The following is a 20,614-nucleotide window of genomic DNA, read 5'->3' on the forward strand; positions in this document are numbered from 1 at the left end:
TCCTCATCAAATGAAATCATCCTCTCTAAACCCAAGACCTGTTCAGGAGAGAATAGCTTTTGCCAATCTGAAGAGCTTTCGGGTCTACATTTACCCAGATGTTTTGCTTTTTCCAACAGATGGCCCTCAAAATTGTCAGTTGCTGCTGCCAATGGGAGTGTTTTCTGAATATCTTTGGCATGTTCTCCTGAGAGCCTCACAGCACAGCAACCAGGTATCCAGGCCTTTCCAGTTGTGCCAGTCGCATTCTCACACAAAATGTAATGGAACAGATACACAGCGCCAGAGATGTGAACTATTTACTTATAGAAATGTGCTTCTCTTTGTGGAAAGCTCATATGCTGTGTTAGATCACCCTTACGTACATGGAGTGCAATAAAGAATTATTACAAATGCATATCACAAAAGTGTCACTGATGCATTTATGAATCTTTGGTATTCCAAACAAGTATCTTGGTTAATGATGCTACTACCCACACCACCAGACTTTTAATCATATCAGCCAGTTTGATCTATCTATTGGTTAGGGTTAGGGTTGGGGTTAGGGATAGGGTCAGGGTGAGTATAGTCCATCAAGAGAATGTTCACTATAGATTTATTTGATAAAAGGAGATTACCAACAGTTCACTTTCTAATGGCACATTAGCACTTTCAGCATTTCCCCCAAGTGACAGCTCAGGCTATCAAATACAGAGAGGGATCAGATTTGTTGTAAGTTTGTTAAGGGGTGGCTAAATCTAAGCTATGTATAATTATGCACAGGCTTCTAGCTTCCTGGATTGCTCATGTTCATAATGAAAATTCTAAACATGACATGAGTGTTTTCTCTTCCCAACTGCAGATATTTTGTACTCACATATTTCATTATTTGCAGGGTTCAATATTGACTTAGAACTAAATAATTTAAATACATTCAGGGACATTAAAAATTATTTGGAAGAATTTCTGGCAAATTTCAGGTCATTTGAGGTTTTCTTTTAGCAGTCTTTTCAGAAATGAAGGCCCAGATTTGTTAATAGATTAATAGTATAAGCAGATTAAAGGAAAAGCAGAATAAAAGAAAAAGTGGAAGATATGCCATTAAATGCTGGGCTTAAATAAATGAAAATCCAGTCACAAATAAAATGGCTCAATTCAGATCCACACAAGAAATACAAGTTTAAACACACTGCAGTGTAATCTGTTAGAGACCAAACATTGTTTTCTGTTTTGTTTTGTGTTGTGTTGTGTTGTTGTGTTGTGTTGTGTGTATTTTACTTGAAGAATATTATTTGGCACAAAGAGCAAGTAAATAACTAAAACAAAATAAAACAATTAATCCATAAATCTAACTACCTTATAACTGAGAATTTTATATTTTATTTAGTTTCTCCAATGTGGATACATTTTTACTCTGTCTTTTCTCATTTATTCTCTATCAGAGATATTGTTTAAATTACTGCAATTATGTTCATATGCACTATTATGGTTCTACAACATAAGCCAATCACCTGTTTTAGTAAAAAAATAAATAAAAAGGTTTTACTGGCACACAGCCATACCCATTGGTTTCTGTATTGTCTGGAGCTGCTTTTGTGATACAACAGAACAGTTGAATATTTAGTACACAGACCATATGGCCTGCAACCTAACAGATTTATTAGCTTGCCTTTTCGGAAAAAGTTTGCTGACATATCATTATACAGCCATTGAATAGTAAATTTCTTTCCAAGTCTTTTCCATATTATAAAAAATTCCAATATATATTTATGTGCATATAAATTTATTCTCTTTTTATATTTTCTCCTAAAGAAACATACCAAAAATATACATATTTTTGTTCATTGTAAAATTGATTTCAAAAGTTTTGTGCAAGTGGCCACAAATGCAAATTAACACAAGTAATATCTCAGGTTATGAGATTTAATAAAATTTTCCAATATTAAAAATTATTATATATTTTAATTTTTAAGTTTAGCCACCATTTATAAGAGAAACTTGTATTTTTATTGTAAAAGAAATGCAATACTGACACATTTTTTAAAATGAAATTTGATAAATTGGTTCTAAAAATCATCTAAAAAAGAAAAAAAACAATAAGATTAATTCGCTAAAATAAAATATATAACTAGGATATAGGTGGCCGGAGCATTTTACCAAATGTCAAAACATACTATAAAGCTATGTTTAACAAAATGGGAGTTTTGCCATATAATTAAACAAATGCATTAAATATAAGACTTGAAAAATATAGACCTATATAATCTTGACAATTTTGGATATATTATATGTGGCATTTAAACTTTGTGGGGAAATTATGCACTAGCTTCTGAATGTAGTTTAGTAATTAGTCATCAATTTTAAAAAAAGTTAAATTCTCATTTCACATCATATACAAGAAACCAATTCCAGAGGATTAACTACTTATACAACAAAAACCAAAATAAAACCTAAAGAAATATCTTAAAATAATTATATTTCTTTAATTTGGATTGGTGTAGGCCTACTTAACTAATTAGAAAAACATAAAACACAAACATCTTAAAGAAATAGACTAACAGTTTTGTCTACATTTGAAAAGAAAACTTTTATATGGGAAAATAATCACACTCAGGGTTTTACCAAAGAGTAACAGTGAGAATTTATTTGAGACCTATTTATAATACAACACACACATTTATTAACTCAGAGCAGATAGAAGTTCATCAACTGCTAAGAAGAGCATTTGGAGTCGCATTAAAATGTAAGTGTTCATCCTCCAATTTAATAATTCAACTTCTTGGTATAGATTCTGAAGAAATAGTTACACATGAAAAGTTATAGTAATAATGAAATTATAACTAAACTAAATCAATATGCAATAATTAAATATCAACATATCCATATTATTATGATGATTATGATTATGATTATTTTGTAGGGGACATTTGGCATGTCTGGGAACATTTTCCTTGTTACAGCTTGGGGGAGTGAAGGGGTGTGGTACTGGCAATGTAATGGACAGAGCCCAGGGATACTCCTGAATATCCCATAAAACACAGGACCCCTCCCCCACAACAAAAATTTACCCAGACCAAACGTTAATAAGAGCAGAGACTGAGCAATCCTGAATGAAGCTAAAATGGATATGGCAAACATTAATCAACCTGGAGTTGCCTTCTGGAAGAGCAAACCTGGCAGAAGAGGTAGCTATAGCCCTACAAGGAGAACTTGCTAAATGTGCTTCGGGGGTGGGAAGAGAGGTCTCCTGAGAATGAAGAAGGAGAGATGGAGAAGCAGTAGACAGGGCTCACAGGAAAGGGTTGGATATATCTTGAGTGCAAGGGGAAGATCAGGGAGAGACTTTTCTGGAGAAATGCATGATCAATTTTGCATTTTTCAATGATCCCCTTGGATGCTGCTTGGAGGAGAGAAAACAGGGAGAGAGCCAGAGGGTTAAGTAAGTCAGAAGAAATCATTTCACGGGGAAAAGAGCACATCCATCACTTGCCTGGAAGGCTGCTAAAAGTTATCATTTTGTGACGTTAACATTTTTGCTTTTTTATTTGCATTTATCTAGTGCTACCATCCAGTGAGTTGGCTCTATCAGTAACATTGTGCTAAAAGTTGTGCACACACCATATAATAGAAGCTGTGTAGCAACCCTGCGAGGAGTGTTGTGTTATCTTAATTACAACAAAAGAGAAGACTGAGGTCAGAAGAGGTGAAGTATCGTGCCTATCATCATGCAGGTAATAAAGGGCACAGTCAGATTCAGACTCATATCTGCATTTTTCCGTTCCATGTTTGTAATCACTCCCTCTATGTGAAATTCTGAGTGGGTTAAGCATAGGCCAGAATAACATAGTGCTTTAGCAAGGAATCCTAGATTTTTAAAGATGACATTTTGGTCTCACCCAAATGACACATGATGACAATTTTTAGCATTTTAGTTTTTCAATCAATCATTCAGACACTGAGCAAACCTCTATTTTATAATAATAGTTGGCTTTTCAAGCTCCCAAAAGTTTCCTTTCTTTATATATCTTTGGTAGTACAGGTATTGCATTCAGGTAGCTTTATTTTAAGAAGACATCTTTGATCACTTTGTCTCCCCCAGTGTCCCGTGTTACTCCTTCTATTGTTGTTCTCTGGATTCTCAGGCTACTCATAATATCACCCTTATTCTTTTCCTGCCCACCCCAACTCCATGATATTACCTCTCGGTTGGCCACACGTTTAAGTAGCTACAGCTCACTGGTCAGTCTACCCTTCATGAGTAGCAAGTAGAGCCGATTTTGACAATGTCTCAATCCTAGTTCTGAATAACTACAAAAGTTCCCTCAGGAGCAGTGAAGGGAGAATTTGAGGGAGACTTCCCATTTCCATACACAAATGTTTTTTCTCATTAAGTAGGGAGGAGGCAATATCTGACCATCAGTTACCTCGAGGTAAGTGCCTTGTTATTCCTGGACACCATTTGCTCTCCCTACTCCAACTGTACCAAACCTTTTCTAAGAGTAGCTTTCATGGCCCTTATTTTACAAGTGTACCAGTTAATAATGTGGATTTTTTTTCAATAGATGGAATTACACATATGCTGATATATATATGCGATTTCGATTTGATATGTATGCTATTTTGTTGCATTGACAACAAGCTTCAAAATTTCATGTCAAATTTGCTGAAGGTGTTAACATCATAGATATTTTTACGCTTAAAAATGTCAAAGTTCATGCCCCCAAAAAAGAGTATGTGCGGGAAGTTTTAATTCATTACTTTATTTTGAAGAAAAAGTTATCGTATACTTCAGGAAGCTTATGGTGAACATGCTCCATCTCAAGATACTTGTGAACGCGGGTTTAAATGCTTTAAAAGTGATGATTTCGATGTGAAAGACAAAGAACGTCCAGGTCAACCGAAAAAGTTTGTAGACCAACAATTACAAGCATTAATGGATGAAGGTGCGTGTCAAACTCAAAAACAACTTGCAGAAAGATTAAACGTTGCTCAGCAAACAATTTCCGATCGTTTACAAGCAATGGGGAAGATTTTAAAGGAAGGAAAATGGGTGCCACATCAACTGAACGAAAGACAAATGGAAAACCGAAAAGTCATCAGTAAAATGTTGCTTCAAAGGCACGAAAGAAAGTCTTTTTTGCATCGAATTGTGACTGGCGATGAAAAGTGGGTTTATTTTGAGAATCCCAAATGCACAAAATCATGGGTTGATTCAGGTCAACCATCAACATCAACTGCAAGGCCAAATTGCTTTGGAAAGAAAATGCTCTGCGTTTGGTGGGATCAGGAAGGTGTGGTGTATTATGAACTTCTAAAACCAGGTGAAACCATTAATACTGATCACTACCGACAACATATAATCAATTTGAACCACGCTTTGATCGTAAAACGACCAGAGTGGGCCAAAAGACATGGCAAAGTAATTTTGCTTCATGATAATGCACCATCACACACTTCAAAACCAGTTAAAGACACATTAAAAGATCTTGCCTGGGAAGTATTAACCCACCCACTGTATTCACCAGACCTTGCTCCTTCAGATTACCACTTATTCCAGTCAATGGCACATGCACTTTCTGAGCAGCACTTCAAAACATAGGAAGAAGTGGGAAACTGGATCTCTGAATGCTTTGCCTCAAAACAAGAAAAGTTCTATTGGGACTGTATCCACAAATTACCTGAAAGATGGTGGAAATGTGTAGCTGGTGATGGACATTACTTTGAATAAAGCACTTTTGAGGTTTCTCTTGAAGTTATCATGTTTTCTTTGATTACAAAATCCACCATTATTAACTGGTACACCTAGTACTTCTGTTCATTATTCCTATCCCCAGTGTCTTTGCAGCCTGACCCATACTCACACATTTGTTGAGATTCTACTTCATCATATTTGCCTGAAAATCTAATAAGCAAACAGAAATCCCAGTGGCCTCTTGGTATTGCCGGCAAAGTATGTGAAAATTAGATCCTCTCTGTGATCTACATCTCACTTGTGATAACCAATGAAAAAATAACATGTATGTTAAAATGGTGGCCATTGAACTATAAGATATGATTAATCAATAAACTAAAACCCTATTCATTTCTACAGCTGCTGATCCTTATGCTAAATATTTTCATTGTTATTCAAGAAAGTGGTGAAATACAGGTGACAATAAATATCCTAGACAAATGTCCAGACACTGTGAAATCTATTTCGATGTTGCCACATTCACTGCACACAAGATTTAGGGAAAGTCTCTAAAACTTGCATGATTTGTTCCTTCTTTTTATTTTGTTTTGTTTTGAAGCATATGCCCAACTATACCACAAGACTGTTGTGAGCACTGAAAGAGATAACATAGTTTAGCATGTTTTTAAAACTACGAAAATAAAAAACAGGTTATTCTTATACAGAAGTGAAAAATACCTTCACATTTACAGATGATCTGTTTGCAGTTAAGTCAAAGTAATGTGCGAGTGTTTGTCCATGCCAAGTATTTAACGTTTGGATGATAATCACCCTCCAGTCAGAAAGACAAACGTGTCACCTTCTCTAATAAGCATCCTCACCCAGCAGAGATCAAGTTCTATTCCAACCAGTTCTGCACCTGTGGTAATCTCGATGTTTCATGGTGACATTCTATTGTAAGCATCAAAGTTTTACAGGAATGAAAGAGAAAAAAAGGTCAGACATTGGTGTACCTGACACTGAGGTATGTATAAATAACCCAAACTCCCAGTCTCTAATGAAAAGGCTGAAGTTTTGTTCTCAAAGGCGTTCATGACAAGGTGCCTCCTCTCTCCAAAGCTAAAATGGACAGAGGATTGTGGCGGAAAATAAGAGAGATTAAAGGCCTTTATTTCTATATTGTTAAATTATCGCAGCTTGAGCATATCGCTCGGTTGTCATCTAATTGAGAAGTTTATTCAATGGAGTGGTACCCAAATTCACCCTGACACCTGATTTGTCATGGAAGATGAAAATCTAACATTGCCTGGATCAGTTTTAAGAATCTGACTAAAGAGGATTTTTGTCATATCTTTTTTGATCCTTCCTTGTTTACAGAATGCACTTCACTGTAGTTCAGAAAGTCATGATGGATGAGGACATGTGAAAGTTCTTCCCTAACAAACCCGATTATCTAGTTTTCCCCAAAGGAATTCCATTGATGCTGCATCACATAGAGGGTAGCTAGCAAAGGTTAGCCACATGAAGAAAATTCTTAACATTTTTGTGACTGGAAAAGACAATTTGATATAGAAGAACAATGGGATCATTTTGTAACTATTGTTGGTATTTTTAAATGAAATTTCCTATTTCTTTATCTAATGCTGATAGAGCAATAAGTAGCTTAGCTCTTCTGTCTTCATTTAGCAAGTCATTGAGTTCAATAGGTACAAAGCCTTTGCTTATAGAATAGAGGAGGTTTGGAACCCAGACTTATGATACAACATAGGAATATGCAACTATAATCATTAACAGCAGCCTCAAAACTATGGACCAACAGATTTAGCAGAGGCCATTTCAATTCCAATGCTATAAGCGATGGTCTAACACTTCTCAGCGCTCCCTGCATAAGGACATTATGAATTAATGTTGGTGGATCCTAATTGAGCTCTATCTGGCTTAGTGGATTTAGATATGGCTAAAAAATATGTTCACTGCAAGCACTTGCCAATTTATTTCAGAACAATTAATTGTGTCAGTTTTAAAACCTCTTAACCTAGAGTACATAACATGAGCTTTTCAATCATCCACGAGGTAAACTGGCCAGTAGATGAGGAAACCTAGACTCAGAGTCGTGAGGTCAGGAGCCTAGGAAGAGAGAGGGCAGCACCCACTGTTCCTCTCGCTTTAATTTCCACCCAGTTGTAGTTGCTTATTTTCCCTCAGAAAGCTGTGATTTGGGATTTCTCGTTCCCGATATTTAGCTCCATATGAAACGATGACTTCCCCTCCCCACAACTGGGGCAAGTCTTTTTCTACATTTCCATCCATAGCTCCTTTGTTACCTCCCTACTTGTATTACCTGGAGGCCAGATCTGCATTGTCCTGGTGACACCTCGCATCAGCCTCTGTCCCTGGGGGATGTGGGCAATAATCCTACTTCTGAGAGCTGTTGTGAGGACCAAGGGATACCTCCTAGGGAGAAGGTAGAAGGAGTGACCAAAAAATCGCTCCTCACAAGGGCATGCAGGACCTATAGATCATTTGCATCTTAGTTGCCAAATGCTTTAATTGCTTCCTATACAAATAACTTGTATTCCCAAGAGGGCTGTATGCTCTGGATAATCTGAGTTGCACACATATTCAGCATCCTTCACCTGTCTAACAAAGTGTTTGTGTACAGGAGGCAAGTACGTGAGTCAATAGGTGAATGAATAAGTCTCGATCCCCATCATGCTATTTCACTGTGGAAGGCACTCCATGCACAATAGTTAGTGCGTTCATTTTAGAAGCTATAAAGATGAACTGTGTTTAGAATCCACATGACCAAGATTAAAATGCTTTCTGTGGGGCCAACAGGGTACAGGAATGCCTGCAAAGCTTTGGAATACTTTGAACCAAATACCAAGTCTATATCTTAAATCTCTCACTTCACACTATCCCCCATGAATGAGCTGCTCAACCAATGAAAACTATCAGTAAGCATAATTCCCTCAATAATAAATCAACCAGGCCTGCCCTGACTAGCATTATCTACGATTATTTACCTTATAAATAGAGGGGGGGGGGGAATTAAATCCAGCATTTCAAATTTGCCGTGAACATTTATATTCATTTCAGTTTTATTTTATCCCTTTTACTGAAGAGGACTGAATAGCCAGGTTGTTAATATAGTGGAGAAACAATGGAAAGAATTGCTTTTCTCTCTGATAACACAAGCTTAAGAGCTGTATACATGTTTGTCTCCCTTCAATCAATTGCTTTATATAAAGTCCCATTTCTGCTGTTATTCAAGATCTCTTCTCCCACCAGCATTTGGTCAATTTGGCTTTGTGGTCCCTTCTGTTACTCAATGTCCTACCCATGGCAACCCTCCCCCCAGCCCAAACCAAAAACAACAATAACAACAACAGAACAGCAGCAACAACTAGTAATAATAATGCCATACCTTCCAAAGGCCAACAGAGAGGATTTTTGGATTATTCACTCTTCAGGATAATCTCCACTCCCGACCTCCTACGTTATTAGCGTGCAGAATTGAGAATTCCCTGCATGTGACCCACCTTCTCTGCAGGAGAGCCATGAAACTCTCTGGCCCTTTGAGCAGTTTCAATGAATGAAATTAATTAAGAAAAGGAATTTGAGGTCCTGGGATGGGAATCCTTGCAAAGCACTTTTAAATTATAGTGTCATGACTATAGAGTATTGGAGTAAATGCTTTGATCTCCCTTCTGGTTAACAAGGTGACGCGATATGTTAAAGGCCACCGTTCCCTTTTGCAGGTTTGCTGACATCACAGACCAACCACAGTATGGAGATCAGACACCCACGGCCCTCTGCTTCCTCCCACTGATTTCACGCCGTGACCTCGCTGTTATTAAACATAGGCCAAGTTGCACTCTCAGACCTCAGCCAACCTTTTTTTTAAGTGATCACTTACTCCCCAACATTTCTACTGAAATTTGATGATTAAAGATCACTTAATGGAGGCAACCTGTTTATCCCTGTCCCTTGGGTGGTCCCCCAGGGCCTTCTTTGCTGTTTCAACACAATTACACAATGCTTCCAGGCCCTGTGAACTTGGGTTATACAAGAGGGTTATGGCAACAAAGACTGTTTTCTTTGGGAAATCGTTACAAAGTGCTGACCTTCCGAAAGTATACAGCACTCTGAAAAGCCGAAAAGCCCAGATGCTTACCACTGGGAGAGGCAGCGGCCAAATTCTAGAACCAGAGGCATCGAGTTAATGCACAGGAGGCATTGAACCAAGACCAGAAGGAAGAGAACTTTCTTTCAGGACCACTTATTTCATGTCCTGGAGCCGGGATTCAAACAAAATGCCTTTGTTGTCTTTCCAGTGCATTCAGGAGGACCTGACCTGGCAATGGCCGTGAGCCTCAGACACGGAGCAGAGTTGGAGCAAAACCAGGGCCATCTGGGAGGACTGCAGAGAGAAGCGGGCGTTCGTTCGATGCCCAGCTGCCTTCGTGGCAAATATGATGAGCCTGATTCAAACAAGTAAGTACACAAGCCAGGCAAGGCAACAGATAAGTCAGAAAAACCTCAGGTTTGGTCTGTATTCATCACAGGGCATCCCGGGGAAGTCGCAACTTGTTTACTGTGAGGCCTGTTTCCTAACCTTGCTGACAGATGTGAGGGAGGGAGTTCCCTGGGGCCCGGGAGGGACCGGGAGTGGGGAGGTCAGTGAGAGTCCCCCTCCACCCACAGAAGCAATTACTGTGACAGCAGCCTCACCCCCATCCTCTCCAAGGGCAGGGCAAAACATTATGGGATGAACCAGACACTTTTCAAATCCACAGGGACCTCCTTAACATTCAGTGGATTTGGTCTGCTCTGCCAGGCAATGAGGGCACAGAAATGAACCAGACAATAGAGGGCTCCTTGAGACCCGGGGTTTCAGAAAGAGTCTTTGCAAAAGCAAGTGGCCTGGGCAATGCTGCAAGCAACAGCCTTATGGCTAGAGTGTCAGTCTTCCTAGTGTAGTGACTTCGTTACACATGGATTTTACTGGAATGTTCAAATGCATTCACAGTGGTTTAATACGTGGTTATCTATAATCATAGGACTCGAACTTCATCCAGCTAATGTTCCTTAACTATTTCCTTACTCATTGGCTTTTATGCTCATTTCTCCTTGCATTTTTATTTACTTACATTTGACTATGTATAACATGAATGGCATCCTCCTTCTTTGAGTATTTCCTGTGTGGAGTGTTTGCAGAACAAAGCCCTAGGAAGGAAATTATGGAGGTTTAGCACGTGACTCCTTCCCAGTTTCTGAATATATTTAGATAGTTTAGAGCTAAAGAATAATAGAAAGTAAATTGATTCCCTTTTCTGCTGCAATTACCTCTTGAGGACAGTTTTCTACATACTAAAATCTTTGGTGTAGAGAGTGTTATAATTTTAGTAGTTCTGTGATAATTATCTACCATTTAAGAGGGGGCAAACTCTCAAGGTGCTTTGAGAATTGCAAAATGGATTACTAAATACGTGTCTGTTAGCCTGGAACACTTGTGGTGAGATCATGGAAGACAGAAAATGAATACATGTCATCCTCATTGTCAAAAAGTGATCGATTTTAACTTCTTTTCATTGGAAGTCAAATAATTTGCTACTGAAACAAGGCATGATGTTAGAAGATTGGTTTCCATTAGTCTTTTTTTTTTAAAATCTTTACTGTTCAGATTATTACATTTGTTCCTCTTTTTTCCCCCCCATAACTCCCCTCCTCCCAGTTCCCTTGTAGGTAACTTACTGTCTTTCTCTTGCTGCTTTTAAGATTCTCTCTTTGTCTTTTGCTCTTGGCATTTTAATTATGATGTGTCTTGGTGTGGTCCTCTTTGGATTCCTTTTGTTTGGGGTTCTCCGTGGTTCTTGGACCTGTAAGTCCATTTCTTTCACCAGGTGGGGGAAGTTTTCTGTCATTATTTCTTCAAATAGGTTTTCAATATCTTGGTCTCTCTCATCTTCTGGCACCCCTATAATTCTGATGTTGTTACGCTTGAAGCTGTCCCAGAGGCTCCTTACACTATCCTCGCATTTTTGGATTCTTTTTTCATTTTGCTTTTCCCGTTGGGTGTTTTTTGCTTCCTCGCATTTCAAATCATTAACTTGATTCTTGCGCTCCTCTGGTCTGCTGTCAGGAGTCTGTATAATATTCGTTATTTCAGTCCGTGTATGCTTAATTTCTAGTTGGTTCCTGCCGGGAGCCGGTCCATCCTTGCTGTTTCAAGGGACCTGGCATATATGGCATACGGTTCTTGATATGTTTGCTCACCTTCTTGGTGCTGTGTTTTAACCAAGGTCACCTCTCCGAGAAAGGTTGTTTCCCCATGTAGGAATTTTTCCCTGAAGTCAGGGAGGGGATGCCTCTCCTAGAAAGGTTATTTCCCCAGGTAGGAATTTTTCCCTGAAGTCAGGGAGGGGATGAAACTCCTTAACTAAGTGCCAGGCGGGTAGTTAATCACTACAAACAATCATGCTTAAGCTACATAATCTTTACTCCCTGGAATGGAGATAAGAAACGCCCTAACCTTTGTAATAGAGATTGATAGGATTGAATCAACTGGTATAAATACAGATGTAACCAGACAGAGAGACAGAACTTAGAACACAGAACTTAGAAGTCAGAACTCAGAAGACAGGACCAAGAGAGACAGAACCTACAGGGAACCAGGAGATGGAGGAGCTTCGCTGGAGAGAACATGGCAAGGGATCCTGGACTGAACCTGACTGCGGAGATTGGCAGGATAGCCTGACTAGAACCTGGTGACTGAACCTGACTGGAGAACCTGGACAGAACCTCTCTGGAGATCCTAAGCTGAACCTCTCTGGAGATCCAGACCAGAACTTGGCTGGAGAACCTAGCGAGGGAACTTGGCTACTGAACCTGGCTATTGAACCTGGCTAGAGATCCTGACTAGGCTGCTGATCAACTGAACACTGTCTCCATGTCATTCCTTCTTCGCTGACTCCGTCTACGCCTTTGGGAACCCCTGGACCTGCTGGGGTTGGACCCCGGCAGGTTCCCCAATATAGCATCGAGGGTCTCATTAGTTTTCTTGTAGATCTCATTAAGTTTATTGACGGCTTCTAAACAGTTCTTGAGAGACCTTAAAAGTGTGGTTCTGAACTCTATATCTTCCTTTGACAATTTTGTCCTGTTTGTCTCCGCATTTTGTTATGCTTCCTTGGTGCACCCCCTAGTGGTCTCGGTTTCCATTAGTCTTACTGCACATACATATATATGCTACCTATATGCTGCATATATGCAGTGGGTCTGGAATCTGTTACAGGTCTTCTTTTTTTTTAATATATATGTTATTGATTTTTTATAGAGAGGAAGGGAGAGGGATAGAGAATTAGAAACATCGATGAGAGAGAAACATCGATCAGCTGCCTCCTGCTCACTCCCTACCGGGTATGTGCCTGCAACTAAGGTACATGCCCTTGACCAGAATCGAACCTGGGACCTTTGAGTCTGCAGGCCAATGCTCTATCCACTGAGCCAAACCGGTTAGGGCTGTTACAGGTCTTTTTTAGAATCCAAGGAAAAGGGCGGACAGCCCCTCCTGGGACATGCCCATCTGTGACAGAGAGAAAGAGCTAGAGAGCAGATGGAACCATGCAAAGCCTACTGACCCTCTGCTCAGACACGGCCCAGGACCCTGGTCAATGGGTAGGGACAGATAACTCTGTCACAGGAGGGACTCAGTCAAGTGGTGACAGGGGGTGTATAACTTTCCCTCAGCAAGGACAATGAAATATGTGGAAACAAAGATATAATCAAGCACACATCATTTATTGTAGTCAACAAATATAAGATGAGTACAACCTATGTGGTAGGTATTGTGCTAAGATTCAGGGATTTAACTCTAAAGAGATATAGCTCCTATTTCAGGAACCCTACATTAAACCAATAAGTTTTGTAAGTAGCTAAATAATTACAGTCATAATTTTGTGATACAAGATAACTTCTGCCACTGATAACCTGAGATGTATAATGCTTATTTAAGTTGTGACCTACTAAACAAGATCATCTAAGGCAGAGAAGAATAAGAACTCAAATAGAGTCAGATTCTTGCCTACTTTGTCCAAGATTTATTTGCTAGTGGGGTATAATTATTCCTGCCATATTCCACTGTAAATGTGTCCATAATCTAAAGGATTGGGTATCCCAGGGACTTCATTGGACCATAAAATCACCAGTAACATACCTATGTTGACAGCTGTGGCTCAAGGACTCAAATCTTTGAGGGACTTAAATATTTGACGATGCCACTAAGTTTACAGACTACACCTCCCACCTAAGGATTCAGCTGGATCCAATCCCGGTGCAGTATTTGCATTCTGTAAAGTGCTGACGTCACTGCAGACAGTGCAACAATGGACACCAATATGGATCGCCTTCTCTCATGGCTGATTGCTTAGGCACTGTTCTGAGCATGAATGTGTCTTATTCCCATTCCATCCTAACAACATTTCCACACAGAATTCACTATTAAATCCCCGTATTTTCACATACGAATGTTGAGACATACAGAATTTAAACACCCAGCTGAATTAAACTACCATCAAATAGCAGAGCCTGGATATGGTATCCTCCTATCTAATAAAAGAGAAACATGGTAATTGGCGTCCGACCGATACCCTTTTCATTGGCTAATCAGCGAGATATGCAAATTAACTGTCAGCCAAGATGGCGGCCGGCAGCCAGGCAGCTTGAAACTAACATGAGGCTTGGTTGCCTCAGTGACGGAGGAAACCAACGTTCCCCGCCTGCCGCTGCCTCTGAGCGGGCAGTTTAAGAAACTCTGTAACAAATACGCCCAACTTCAGCCAGCAGATTCGCAACATTGTAAGCAAAGGCCAGAAACCTACTTTCAGCCGGAGGCCTAAGAGCTGGAGCCAAGCCTCAAGGTAAAGCTGGCCCAGAATAAAAAAAAAAAAAAAAAAAAAAAAAGGAAAAAAGGAGCGTTTGGGAGTTCAGTCACCCCCAGCCTGAAAACAGCCCTCAGCCCCTCACCCAGACTGGCCAGGCACCCCAGTGGGGACCCCCACCCTGATCCAGGACACCCTTCAGGGCAAACCAGCCGGCCCCACCCGTGCACCAGGCCTCAATCCTATATAGTAAAAGGGTAATATGCCTCCCGGCACTGGGATCAGCGTGACGGGGGCAGCACCCAAACCCCCTGATCGGCCCTGCTCTGTGTGTGACAGGGGGCGGGGCCACAACCTCCCTATCCACCCTGCTCTGTGCCTGATAGGGGGGAGCTCCCCCCCCCCCACGGGCCCTGCTCTGTGTGTGACGGGGTAGAGCCATAACCTCCCCATCAGCCCTGCCCTGAGTGTGAGAGTGGGGGCGCCCCAACCCCCTGATCCGCCCTGCTCTGTGGGTGATAGAGGGCAGCACCCCAACCCCCTGATGGGCCCTGCTCTGTGGGTGACAGGGGGTTGCTCCACAACCTCCCCATCGACCCTGCCTTGAGTGTGACAGGGGGCGGCGCCCCAACTCCCCAATCAGCCCTGCTCTGAGCCCGACCAGGGGCTGCACCTAGGGATTGGGCCTGCCCTCTGCCACCCGGGAGCAGGCCTAAGCCAGCAGGTCGTTATCTCCCGAGGGGTCCCAGACTGCTAGAGGGCACAGGCCAGGCTGAGGGACCCCCCCTCCCCCCCCGAGTGCACAAATTTTTGTGCACCGGGCCTCTAGTAGTATATAAAGTCCCAGGTGAGAAAACCCAGTTTCAATGCCTTGCTCCTTTCTTGCTGCTTGTGCGTAGCAGGCAAGTCATGGAAACTCTTGGACACAGAGGATGGGGGTGAAGGGCGACTTCTTTCTTCCTGCTTGCCCTCAGGAAAATTTTGAATGTTCAAACACCTCTTCAAAGTATTAAGTAAACCTTTACAAGCAGTCCTTCATAAGATGAAAAATCACACAACTTAATAGCAGGTGTCTTTTCTTATATTTTTGTGGATTTTGTGTGTGTGTTTTTTTAAGCTCCTAGTGAGTTACAAAAGCACCTTTTAAAGATACTCCATAAACCGAGTATGACCTTACGATGTTAGCTGTAGCTCCTGCTGTGCTTTCTGTTCAGGGGGTTAAGCTAATGAAATGTGGCCAAAGACTTTACTTCCTTGCTAAATACGGACTATGGTAGTCTCAATTTCAGAGTGTAATGAGTGATATCATAGAAATGAACTAAAATACAATCAGCAACACCAAGCACTTTTCCATAACTGGATCATGTCTTCCTATTCCTTCTGAGTACCAATTTCACCTGCCCAGTAAAGACAGTGAGGAAGCTGAACCAAAGCCTCTCAGAGCTTATGTTCTGAACCAGCTCACCTCTCACTGGAACACAAGCCACTCTCCTGCACCAGGTGTGGTCTGGTGATTTCATTTCAGGGTTTGGTTTTAGAATCAGGCAGACATGGATTTAAACCTCCCTTGGTTCTGCACTAGCTGTGTGATCAACACAAATGAACCAACCTTTCCGACTCCCATTTTATTCACCTCTGAGGTAAGAACAAGAATGCTAAATCCTCATGAATTATTGAGACTTTGAATTAAAACTAGGAATAAAAATATAGGAATAAATGCTTAATGTGGTTCTTGAAATCATCATTACTCAAAACGCCCCCCTTATGCAGTCATCATGACTTTTTAATTCTGATCAAAATGAGCAGATCTCTTGAAAATGATGTATAAACCTGCCTATCTCCCTGAAACAGACGATGAGAAGGCTTAAGCACTAAGCTGCCCAGTGGGTAATGCTAATAATAGAGCATCAGGTTTTGCCTAGAAAATTCAGTTCACTACTCCCTAAAAAAAATTACAAAATAGTAGCAGGAAGCCACTGCAACACATTATTCTAAATACAGTATCTTGCATCATACATATACTATTTGGATCTCAGTGGAGTCGCAGGTCTGAAATTTAAAGCCTAGCAAATTTCACAGGAGTTTGCATTTATTTAGTGAACACTTGCCCTTTTCTCTAAGGAGAAAAAGAAATGTTTACAGAAACCTCACATAAGATTCTAGGACTGATAGAATTTTACATAGAACGTACATATGGAAACACTGTTAACTAGTTAAAATCATAGGGATTCAGAAAGCGCTCTGCCAAATACAAAACACTGAGCAATAGTGCAGTGTCTTTCTCTTGCCCTTAATTTTAAAGCAACAGTCTACAGGGTCTTGAACCACAGGGTCACCTGGAAAGCGTTGGAACCTCCCACATCCAGACCACAGCCTAGATCACCAGGAGCAGGCATCCATGATGTTAGAATCCCAGATGATTCCAGTGTGTATCCAAGGCTGAGAATCTCTGTTTTAGAGCCTTTTAATCCCTGTTTGTTTTTTTATTTTGTTTTGTTTTGTTTTTTACCTCCAACCGGTTTTATGATAAGCACATGAGGATAAAATTTGTGAGAAACCAAGGTAAAGCACTTTACAAGAGGAAAAAGCCCCGATTAAACATTTTAGAAGCAGGCCTTTCAGAAAAGTGTAGGTAAAACTCTAAAGGCATTATTATTTATTTTTCAAGAAGTAATGGGTGGGTAGTCAGGTGGTTCCCACACAGAGTTCCCATGATGTCAGCATCACCCCTGTCACTACTTTAAAAGATGATGGGATCATCTGCTTCCATTTTCCACTGATAAAAACCTCATGTCCCAAGTGCGGCCTGATGACTTGAGCCTCATTTAGCCATGAACATGGGAAATGACAGGCAGTTCTGATGGATGCTTAAGAACAGCCAAACCACGCTTTCTCTGGCCTCAATGCAACTAAACAAGGATTCGTTTGTGCCCAGCTGGTATCAGATAGGCCACTTTGGAAGGCTCTCAAAAATGTGTGCAGCAGCCCCAGATAGCTCTGTGGGTTGGAGCACACAGCAGTAAGGAGGCCAAGGTTGTGGGCTGGGCCACAGACTTTACCACGAGCCTCAGCCAGCTGCCCCCAAAATATGTGCCCTGCGTCCCAAAGCAGACAGGGTGGCAGAATGTAGATGAATCAGTTCAGGTCCATTAGCACAACTAGGAAAACGACTCAGGGCACGAGCCCCACTGACTATGGACTCATGGCATCATCCTCAGGCAGAGGATTGACCGTCAGGCTCCTTCCAGTGGTGATGTGAGGGTGGACCTTTCAGGACATTGAGCAAAGGCAATACCACTTTCCACACCAGTGGTCTAAGGAAGTGTGTATGCTCTATGTGTTGGGACAATGCTTTAATATATATATTTCTGAGAGGAAGGGAAAGGGAGAGAGAGAAACATTAATGATGAGAGAGAATCATCAATTGTCTGCCACCTGCATGCCCTCCACTGGAGATCAAGACTCCAACCAGGGCATGTGCCCTGACCAGGAGTCGAACGGTGACCTCCTGGTTCATAGGTCAACTCTCAACCACTGAGCCACACTAGCCAGGCAATGCTTTTAGAATATGATTATGAGAGTAGCGGTGATTATGTAGCAAATCTCACTGAAAACACACTTTAAGAGAGCAGAGGGCTGGTAGACATTCCATCTCACTTGCTCTTTTCTTCTTTTTGTTTAGCTATGGATATTACATGGTTCTAAGACCACCTTCTACAAATGAGTCTTCAACTATTCCCACTGGAAAGCTCAAGGATTTCTCTCCTTGAACCAAGATTTGGTTGTCGCCCTTCTTCCTTCACCTTTTCTACAGGATTCTCTTCACTTTGCACCTTAGCAATTTGTTTAGTCATCTTCTGGAGCAATTCAACTTTTATACCAGGCAAGGAAATCTCACAAAGCAAGTTACATCTTGGTAAGTAATTGGCTAGTGCTTGGGACATTTATTTACATAGGTTTACTGGTATTATTGTAAAGGCCACTTAATATTCACATTTTCATATCATACAAATCACATGATCAGCACTTCAGACGGAATAGTATGGTTTATTCCCAGAGAGGAAGAATAAGGAGGCAAATTTCAGACATTATCCACAGATGTAGTCCAAACTGATTTCTAAAGAACATCAATAAATAAACAAACATGTACACACACACACACACACACACACACCTATTTCTCACATAATTTAAGAAATAATATCTATGATGAATTGGATTAAACTCCTAAAATTGAGTGAAAAAGCTATGCTTTGTGTTTTTTGTTATGTGAGGTTTTTGGTCTACCTTTGCAAATTTCCACACTAAAATATACACCACCAACAAAAGTAGATTGAATTATTATTACCCATAATTCTCAATTAACAGATAATGACCTTGTTATGGACATTAGCTGTAAAAGGATTTGGATCTTATTTCTTTTGCCATGTCCTAGAATTTCATTTGTACAAGATGAGGAAATCCAATTAGGCAGCCTGTTTGTTATTATGCCTGTTTTCCAAATTGTCTTTCTACTAAGCTTTGTAGTTTGGTTTCAATGGGATAAGTGTTAGGAACATTAAACTGAAAAATGAGAATATGGGGTGAATAATAAGTTTTTGACTGGGTATATAACTTTAAAATAGCATGGGTACAAAATATTTTAACACAAGTAAAACTTTTATGTCATGGCAAACAGACATAAAACAGAGCTTATCAAAATGTACTCCCTTTGGCCTGGCTGGGTGGCTCAGTTGGTTGGAGCATCATCCCATACACCAAAAAGTTGGTGGGTTTGATCTCTTGGTCAGGGCACATACCTGGGTTGAAGGTTTGATCCCCAGTCCGGGTGCATCTGGGAGGCAATCCATCGATGTTTCTCTCTCACATCAATGTTTCTCTCTTTCCCTTCCTCTATCTAATATCAGTAACAATATATCCTGGAGAAAGGATTAAAAATGTTCTCCCCTTTGTTCAATTTATAGACCCACTTTATTTACATTTCTTTCAACAAAATATTACCGAGCACCTAGTACATACAATCATTGTCATGTACTGGAACTATACAATGATTATGAAAAAGGTCTCTCTCTTCTTAAGAACCAATATCTGATATAAAACAAAATACAATCTGCATGATGAGTTCTACAATAAAGGTATATACAGGGGACAGTGGTTCCCCAAGAGTACTCTTGGTCCTGTTAGGGAGATGGAGGGAAGACCCACACACATAGTGCTTAAGCTACAATTTTTAAGAATGAGCTGTAGGTAGGTATTGAGAGTTAGAGTGAAAACTGTGCAGTAGATCAGAGCTCAGACACAGGATCCAGGAACCTTGATTCAACTCTTGGTTCTGATATGCTTCCTAGCTGGATGATGTCTTTCCATCTTTGCTCTGTTGTCACTCATTCTTCCAGAACAACATTTTTTATAACCCTGGTTTCAGTGATCATGCACTTGCAAATGATTTACAAATCTCCATCTCCAACCAAGATCCCTTTGCTGAACTCCGCACCATAAATTCAACTATCCATTTCCCATTACCCATTTCCACTGAAATGTCCTGTAGGGAATTTAAGATTAATATAACCCAAACTAAATTTATCATCATTCCCAGTAACACAATTATTTTTCTTTTCTTTCCTTCTTTCTGTCCCTCACTTGATGGATGAGTCTACTGCACAACCAATCACTTAAGCAGGAGACCTGAGATCATTCCAGGAGTTCTCCTTCTTTATCTCTTACCACAGCTCTTTTCTCTGGGTTTTAATCGACACTCATTTGTCTAATACGTACACTCTTCTTTCTTACCTCTTAAACCAGCGTGGAGACTTATAATTTTTTGGTTGGGATCAGGGGTGCGTAGGGTGCAGGAGTGGGCTATTTTAATAGCCTCCACTATTCCTCTACATTTTTTTTTACTTCTCAAGTTTTCTTTGTTACCTTGTGTGGATATCCACAATAGCCTCCGAGTTTTCTACCTCTGGTCTAACCTCAACTCTAAGATCTACTCTCTATCACTTCCAGAGTCCCCTTTCTAAAACACCAGCTTCAGCTTGTCGCTCCAGCTCACAACCCTTCCTATGTCCTTGCAGATGAAACT

Source organism: Myotis daubentonii, chromosome 4 (assembly GCF_963259705.1).
Source record: "Myotis daubentonii chromosome 4, mMyoDau2.1, whole genome shotgun sequence".
NCBI lineage: Eukaryota > Metazoa > Chordata > Mammalia > Chiroptera > Vespertilionidae > Myotis > Myotis daubentonii.